The following is an 8,367-nucleotide window of genomic DNA, read 5'->3' as shown; positions in this document are numbered from 1 at the left end:
TGGGATTGAGCTGCCTCTCTTGGAAAGTTGGATGTCATCCCTCCTTCCCCCTACCCAGCCCTGATTGAATGACTTCCTTGTGGGAACACAGGCCAGGCAACCAGGGGACCACAGGGCTACACAGCAGCAGCAGCTGTTGGCTCAGCACCCATGTGATGATGCCCTAGGCCCAACCCACTCCAGCTATGGGGCCACCTTGTCCCATCCTATTTCAACTCCCATCAATCACATTCTTGCCCGGAAGCACCTCTGGCCGGCTGGGAGAGACAGGAACCTCAGCTGTGGGGCACAGCAGTTGTGAGACCTTCTCCCTCTTCTAGGATCCCAAACCCACATCCCCTACACGGACCCTACAGTCAAGAGTTCCCAGCTTCGTTGCCCCAGCTAGAGACCCTGCTGGATGTGGCCCAGAGAACCCGAGAGGTCCATGCTCTGGACTCCCCAGGGAGAGCAGCAGTTGCTGTCAGTGGTGAGGACTCACCTAGAGCAGGTCAGGTGGCAGTGGGAGCCCTGACAATGAGATCAACGCATGTCTGGGGCCCAAAGCCCCTCAGCGGGACAGCGACGGAGGCGGCAGGAGGCTCTCATCGCAGGCAGAGGGATGGCTGGAATGAGGCGTCAGAGGCAGAACAGGCTGGGCCACCTGCCCTTGGCGCCAGGCGGGCCACGCCCACAGCCACGCTAGAGCACCTCCCGCTGGTGTCCTGTGTGAGTCACCCTCCCTCCCACACGAGCTGCCTCACCCCAGGCAGAGAGAAGGCGAGACCAGCAGCAGGTGCCAAGGCCCAGATTTCTGGTCCCTGGTCTTCTGTCTTCAAGCTAATGTTCAGCAGGGATGTCTTATCATAGGCCTTGGTGTCCCCAGCTGGGAAATGGGCATTATCATATCCACTTCCCCAAAAGGTCATAGAGGTAGGATTTGGCCCTGGCATCAGGTCCCACTGAGACAGAAGAAGTCCCCAACCAATGCTTCCCCCCAGGATTGTACGTCATGCACCCATGTGCCCCACAGCCTCACTCCTTCCTGGCTAGCTCTGCCTGTGGACAAGTCATTGCCCTAACCTGAGTTTTCTCAATGGTGAGACATGCCTAGTAGAGGCCAACGGTGTGGTGTGGCAAGTAAAGCAACTGCCTGCAGTGCCAGCATCCCATAAGGGTGCTGCTTCAAATTCCAGCTGCCACTTCTGATTCAACTCTCTGCTAACAAAGGCAGGTTCACTGTCCCTCATTCCCTCCCTACAGCTCTGGGCAAGCAGTGGAGGATGATCAAGTCTTTGGGCCACTTCTACCCATGAGGGAGAACAGGAAGATGCTGCTGGCTCCTGGCCTTGGTCTGGCACAGCCCCGACCATTTGAGGAGCTCTCTCTGTCTTTCTATCTCTCTGTATATATAACTCTATCTTTCTTTTTTAAAATATTTTATTTATTTTTATTGGAAAGTCAGGTATACAGAGAAGAGGAGAGACAAAGATCTTCCATCCACTGATTCACTCCCCAAATGGCCACAATGGCTGGAGCTAAGCTGATCCGAAGCCAGGAGCTGCTTTTGGGTGCCAAGACTTTGAGCCGTCCTCGGCTGCTTTCCCAGGCCACAAGCAGGGAGCTGGATGGGAAACAGGGATGCTGAGATTAGAACCAGTACCCATATGGGGACACCAATGCATGCAAGGCAAAGACTTTAGCCACTAGGCTATTGTGCCAGGCCTTTCAAATAACTTAAATTAATTAAATAAATAAATAAATAAAATAACCCTCTAAAAAAAGAAATACATCAAATAAATCCACCTTATATGGTTACTACAAGGCTTAAATAGAAGAGCAAATAGAAAGGGCTAGCACAAAGGCCAGGGCACAGAACAAACTGGAGCAGTAATAGCCATTCCTAAGTATGGCTTTTGTTTTTTAAATATTTATTTATTTTTATTGGAAAGTCAGATATATAGAGAGGAGGAGAGACAAGAGAGGAAGATCTTCTGTCTGATGATCCACTCCCCAAGCGAACGCAACAGCCGGAGCTGAGCTGATCCGAAGCCAGGAACCAGGAGTTCTTCCAGGTCTCCCACGCGGATGCAGGGTCCCAAGGCTTTGGGCCATCCGCGACTGCTTTCCCAGGCCTCAAGCAGGGAGCTGGATGGGAAGTGGAGATGCCGGGATTAGAACTGGTGCCCATATGAGATCCTGGTGCATTCAAGGTGAGGACTTCAGTTGCTAGGCCGCTGCGCAGGGCCCCCAAGTATGGCTTTTGTCAGATCCATCTAATCTCCGAGCAACTGCCAGGGCCACCATTTCCCAAGACAGAGCTTTGGACAAAGATTCCAGATCTCCCTGCAGGCTAGGCTGCTTGCTGCAAAGGGGGTGGTATAAGATGGGCCGCCCTCCCTGCCTTCACGTCTCTCAGGAACTGCACGCCTGCTCCTACCTGCAAGATGCGGACAAAACCGAACAGGGCCAAAGCAGGAAGTCTGTGCTGGTGGATGTTGACACAGGGCCAGGAGCTTCCTGTGGGAGGTGGGCCCCCTCCATCCCTGTGCCTGCAGCCTGCAAGGCCTGGAAATGGGGCAGGAGGCAGGGGCAGGCTTGCAAGCCAGGGGAGAGCAGGCTTTGGGACCAGTCAGAGACAGCACATGCTTTTCAGTGTGGGTGAATGAGGAGGTCGCTTTGCCGTGTGAGTCAGGGGCTCCTGAGGCTCCTGTTCATGGTTTGAAATGTCAGGGCGGCTAGGCATGGTACACGGGGTGAAGGACCGCCTAGGCCCGCCACACTCAGCGTCAGAGGGCCCGGTAAAAATCTCAGTCTCTGCTTCTGATCCAGCTTCCTGCTATGACACACCCTGTGGGGTGGCAGGTGACGGCTCAAGCACCCAGGTGCAGACCCTGATGGAGTTCTAGGTTCCTGGAACTTAGGTCAGCCCAGCCCCAGGCTTTTGTGTATCGTGGGAGTTAACCAATGAGTGGAAGACCAATCTCTCTCTCTATCTCTCCCTCTCTCCCCTCAAATAAAACAAAATGTCAGTATCTTGTCATTATGGCCAACCACCCTATTGGTCAACTGCCCCCTGCTGACCCCTCTCCTCTCCCGCCCCGCTATCCTCTGGCAGCCTCAGAACCCCAGGGAGGAGGCCAGGGCCCCAGTGCCAGTGATGAGAAGTTCTTTGGGCCTTCCCTTTTTCTTAGAGGCCCCACAAAGATCCCTTGTCTCCCACCCAAAGACACGCACCATGCCCAGCAAGAAGGGTAGGAAGTCCTGGCTGCTGTAAAGGACAGCAGGAACCAGGTCACCTAACAGAGGCAGGTATACTGTCCCTCGCTCCCTCCCCACAGTTCCAGCTGCCCCCACTATGGGACCCCACACGTGGGACTCCTGAGAGCCCGTGCTGAGAGGTCCCATTCCAAGGGACAGCACAGGAGCATCCAGAGCTGAACGATGCCGTCTCCATTTGCAAGGAACTTGGAGGGGAAGAGGGCTTAGCAGGTGCCTCTGCCCACCAGGGAGAAGGGACTCAGCTGACCCCGTGGTGGGAGTGGGGTGAAGTTGTCTTACGGGAGGTGGAAGGTGGGCTCAGAGAAAAGAAAACACTTGAGCTGGCCTTGGGGGCAAGGGGAAGAGACTCAGCGGCAAGAAGTTGTGGCGTGGCCAAGGAGTGGTGACAAGCCTGAGGCCACACAGGAACTCACTGGGGTGGTCAGCCTACGTCATGGCCAAGTCAGCTTCCAGGTGCCCCGGGCCGCTGGCTCGGCCCGGCTCCTTAGTCACCCGGGGCTGGGTGGACCCAACCTCCAAGGACAAAGTAGCCATAGCCCAGTGGGATACAGGCTGAGCTGAGCCAGCAACCAAAACCCCAGGTAGCCTGCTCCTGCCTCAGCTTGCTCCTGCGGTGGTGTGGGGAAGCATCCTGTCCTGTGTTGTGGAGCTCTATAATCCAGTCGCAGGAGTGTGGAGCCAAGAATCTCGCCTCTTTCCGCCAAGCCTGTCACCTCACACTGTCCACCCAGCTCTGCCCACTTAGTGTTCACTGTGGGCACCCATTTGTAGCCCCATTTGCTGCCCCCTGCCACTGCCAACAACTCGTTCTAAACAGCAGCCATGAACCGTGCTGTGCCAGCCCTTCATTAATGAGCCCCGATTCTTCCCTGACACTAAATGGAACACCCACAGTTCCAGGAAAGGGGCAGTTCAGACAGAGTGGATGTGCAGAGGGTAACACAGAGAGCTTGCACTGGGCTGGGGGTAGGACACAGGCAGGGCAAGGGCAGCCTTGGGTTCTCCTGCCCAACCATGCTTCCCATACCCCTGCAGGGCAGGTAGCCCCCTGACACCTGCCAAGATGCCCCAGAGGCATTCCTGTCCCCGCCACCCCCCCTCCAGGGTACATACTTGAGTCAGCAGTGTCTACGAGGCGCGGGGAGGAGCAGGACTGGGGTCTGTCCTCCACCTGCTGCAAATGCCCCAGAGGACACACAGGGCAGGCATGCAGCCCCTTCCCCATCCTGTAGACTCCAGCCCACATGTCCCGCTTCCTGCCAGTGCACACCCTAGCAGGCAGCAGATGCCAGTTCAAGTTCTTGGGCTCCTGCCACTCATGTAGGAGACCCATCTGAGTTCCAAACTCCCAGCTTTGACCTGTCATGGTCATTTGGAAGTGAACCAGCAGATGAGAGATCTTTTTCTCCTCCTCCTCCTTTGCTCTGCTTTTCAAATAAATAAACAAATCTCTAAATATATATGAGATGATGCAGATCTTAAGTAGCTTGACTAAGCCATTCCACAGTGAATGAACATATCAAAACATCACATTGTATACCTTATGTATATACGATTTCTACTTGTCAATTAGAAATAAGTAAAATTTTAAACTGTGAGCATAAAATCAGCAATAAGGGGCCTAGCACAGCAGCCTAGCAACTAAAGTCCTCGCCTTGAACGAGCCAGGATTCCATATGGCCCCGCTTTCCATCCAGCTCCCTGTTTGTGGCCTGGGAAGGCAGTCGCGGATGGACCAAAGCCTTGGGACCCTGCACTCACGTGGGAAACCTGAAAGAGGCTCCAAGCTCCTGAGTTCAGATCAGCTCAGCTCCAGTCGTTGCGGTCACTTGGGGAGTGAATCATCGGACAGAAGCTCTTCCTCTCTGTCTCTCCTCCTCTCTGTATATCTGACTTTCCAATAAAAAATAAATAAACCTTCTTAAAAATGTAATCAGTAATAGGACAGTATACTGTGAATATTTTGGCTTGCTTTGTTTTGTTCCCTTTTTCCTCATTTTGCTTTGAGAACCCCAATAAAAAATATAGAAAAGTAAAAAAGATGATTTGAGCAAAAATATCACATGCTCAGGTGCCACTGATCAATGCTCTGAAAAGATTTCAACAAAAAGATGAGGAAGTCACTGGGATGGGATAAGGGAAATAGGCAACAGGCCATCACACATTTCTCAAAATGACCCAAATCCAAACCCAGACGCTGACAGCAATGTAGGACAGATGAAATTCTCAGTCATTCCCACTCTGTAAGACAACCAGTGGCTTTCTCTCTTTCCTTCTTTTTTTTTTTTTTAAGATTTATTTATTAACCTGAAAAGTGGAATGACAGAGAAAGAGGTAAAGAAAGAGTTCTTCTATTCCCTGGTTCACTCCCCGAAGGGCCACACAGCCGGGGTTGGTTAAGGTCAAAGCCAGGCACTCCATCCAGGTCTCTCAAGCACCTGTGCCACCTTCTGCCCCTTCCTAGGTCCATTAGCAGAGAGCTGCTTTGGAAGCAGGGCAGCCGGGAATGCAAACCAGCTCTCATATGACATGCCGGTGTCACAGGCAGTGGCTCAAGCCACCATTCCCCAATGCCGACCTCTTGATGGCATTGTACAAAACCAAGCCTACTCCCACTGAAAGATCTTGCAGCCGTGCTCTGTGTCCGTAGAAAAACCTGTACGCTGACATTCCTAGTAATTCACTCACACATGTTACAACTCACAAGTACAACTCAAAATCACATCCAGCCAATATATGAATCAAAAAGCAGAGATTTATCTAGACAAGGCAATATTGCTCAATATTGTTCAGTGCCAAAAAGCAGTGAACTAACAGGGTCCACATTGTGGTGTAGCGAATTAAGCACCGCTGATGGCACCAGCATCCCCTATAGGAACCCAGACTCAATTCCTGCCTTTTCCACTTCTGATCCAGCTTCCTACCAGTAGGCCTGGAAAAAGTAGCAAAACATGGTACCAGTGTTTGGGTCCCTGCTCCTCAGTGTGGGAGACCCGGATGAAAGTCCTGCCTCCTGGTTTCAGCCTGGCTATCGCAGACATTTAGGGAATGAACCAGCAGATAGATTTCTCTCTGTCTGTCTGTCTGTCTCTCTCTCTGTAGATATGACTCTGCCTCTCTGCCTTTCAAATAAATAGAGAAATCTTAAAAGGAAATTAACTGTCAAGCTCAAGGAAGCTTGAGTACCTACTACTAAGTGAAAGGAGCCTGTCCCTAAAGGCCACATTTTGTGTGATTCCAGTGCCTCGCATTTTGGGAAAGGCAAAACTAAGGAAACAGTAAGAAGATCAGCATTGACAGAGGCTTAGGGGAAAGGTGGGATGAGCTGGCGGAGCGTGGAGGACTCCTCAACTGTGCAAATCCCCCATGGGATGCTGTAACGGAGGACATGCATTGTCACTCACGTGCCAAATGCCCAATTCCGTGAGTGACCCCTCACATAAACTACGCACTGTGGGAAAGGATGACGTGCCAGGAGAAGGCTCCAGCTGTTAGCCACGGCTGCATGTGGATGCAGGCAGGCTGCCCACAGCAAGAGAACCCTCAATTCCATTCTGTTCAATTCAGCTACAAACCACAGACTACTTTACCAATACAGTCAATGGAAATATAAAGGCAAACTATGCACCCATCATGGCTATGTCCTTCTTTAAACATCAGCAAGTATACAACAAAGTGTTTGCAGGATCTGGCACAGCCCCACCAAAGCTCAAAAGCTGATGCGTTTGCAGAAATCTGCATGGAGCTGACAGCCACACAACCTTTATGAGGGAGGTATGTGGGTAAAGCAGGAAGCCTGGGGCCCACAACCGCGATGAGGAGCCCTCCTGTCTCCCTCCTGACTAGGGACATTTGGGCACACCCTGGGGCAGCCTGACGCAGCAGCTGAGAACCAGCTCTCGGAGTTTGGAGTCGCACTGCCCGGGGTCAGATCCAGGTCATGCATTTTATGGGCTGTGTCACCTTACTGACTGCAAGCGCTTTGATGCTCTCATCTACAAACGGGAGCTAATAATAGCCTCCTGATGAGCCGCAGGAGCTTTGAGAATACTGCACACCCAGCACTTTCAGAAACCTGGCGTCTGTCCTCGCCACCAGGACTGGTCTCCACGCTCACCTGCCATGGTCCAGGCACAGCTCACTCACACACAGGCACCTCGTGTGTGTATGCTGGTGAGCATGTATGCCCCTCTGGGATGCTGAGCCCCAGTTTCAGCTCAAAGCCATCTGTTCTTCTGTGAACCAGCATCCAACAGGTGCGTGACAAGGCACCGTGTGCCACATTCCATGGACACACACACAGCCCTCTGTGTCCTGGACAGACCTCTCCTCTGCACTGTTTAAGTTCTATCCTGTAAAGGAAGTTTCCACGCACTCTTCTGTTAGGGCCAAGATAGTAAAAAATTTGTGAGTCTTTCAGTTTCTTGCAAGTATTCAGGTATGCAGTGTAGCATGAAAGCATCCAGAGGCAGGCTATGAGTGAGTGGGTGTGGCTGTGCTCCCCATCAAAGTGAATTTAGAAACCAGGCAGGACCCAACTTGTGGCCAAGACATTGCTGTCCCAGTAAGCGCGTCTGTGAGGGAGTGGCCCCAGCCCAGGGGAATAGCCAAGAGTGACCACAGTGGTTCAGGTGCCAACTGGGACGCCCGCACATTCTGGACCAGGATGCTTGGGCTCAAGTCCCAGTTTGCTCCCCATTGCAACTTCCTGCTAACGCACTCTGGGAGGCAGCAGGATAACAGGGTACATGCGTTCCTGCAACCTACATAGGAGACCTGGGTTGAGTTCCCAGATCCCCCTTCAGCCTTGGCCCAGAACTGGCCAACTGCTGGTATTTAGGGAATGACCAGTAGATGGTAGTATCCTCTATGTCAAATAAATAAATACACAGATCTTTTTTAAAAACAGTGACAAAGGCTCCTGGCCCCATGGAGAAATGTACACACACACACACACACACACACACACACACGCGCGTGTGTGCACGCGCACGCGCACACACATTCCGTAAGTACAGAGCCAGCTAGCTGTTTTGACCCAATAACCAGCACCAAGGCCACACTCGATGTGGCATGCACCTGTATGTGTGTTTATTGGATGAATGA

Source organism: Ochotona curzoniae, unplaced genomic scaffold (genome assembly GCF_017591425.1).
Source record: "Ochotona curzoniae isolate NIBS_2020 unplaced genomic scaffold, NIBS_Ocur_1.0 scaffold_2453, whole genome shotgun sequence".
NCBI lineage: Eukaryota > Metazoa > Chordata > Mammalia > Lagomorpha > Ochotonidae > Ochotona > Ochotona curzoniae.
The sequence above is the reverse complement of the archived record's forward strand: the minus strand, read 5'-3'. Positions refer to the sequence as shown.